The sequence below is a fragment of the Cervus elaphus genome, chromosome 7 (genome assembly GCF_910594005.1).
Source record: "Cervus elaphus chromosome 7, mCerEla1.1, whole genome shotgun sequence".
Classification (NCBI taxonomy): domain Eukaryota; kingdom Metazoa; phylum Chordata; class Mammalia; order Artiodactyla; family Cervidae; genus Cervus; species Cervus elaphus.
Genome location: NC_057821.1, coordinates 43,185,604 through 43,186,398, shown reverse-complemented (window position 1 = coordinate 43,186,398; position 795 = coordinate 43,185,604).

The following is a 795-nucleotide window of genomic DNA, read 5'->3' as shown; positions in this document are numbered from 1 at the left end:
TTTCCTACTCTATACATTTTTACCTATTCTATAAAATTAATTTTTCTTTCCTTCATTTGAACAAAATCAAATTATCTTGGTATAGTGGAGACTTTCACATAGTTCGTTTTCTAGGATAGGAAAGATCTAAAGAATTAAAAAGCGAAATGTACTCAAACTGAACAAAAGTTGAATGATTTACATCTAAAACATAAGGTAAATGCAAAAAATGTAAAAGTAGATTGCTCTGATAATTTATATATTTTTTTCGAAAATACTGGAATTGCTCTTTTAAAAGAAAAATAATTACAATTAAAAATCAAAATTTTATTTCAAAGTTAAAGTTGACCGTTTATTTAATTTGTATACATTTGAATACAATCACGTAAATCTTTTTGTATTGGAAAACTATTTGCAGTTTTAGTTTTTAATGTCCACATAGTTACCAGTGTAAAGAATTAGATTCATGCCTCACATATGTTGTATCTTGTGTGTATGTGTGTATACACTTAACAATAATGTGTGAGTTGTTTAATATTGCAGAATAGTAAATTCCTTAGACACCATGTGCAACAGTTGTGAATAATGTCAGTCAAAAATGCAAAAAAAACAGAAAGCTTGTATCTACATCTGACACCATGTAATGTCAACCAAAAAAACTGAGAAAGGCTGGCAATGAAAGTTTGGTGTTTTGGGGTTTTTTTTTTTTTTGCTATATTCAAAATTGCAATTTGGGAGACACTTTTTAGGGTAAAACCAAATGAGTGTTCCAAGGAAGAGAGTCAGAGGCTTATAAAGGCAAGAGCCACAAGGCTG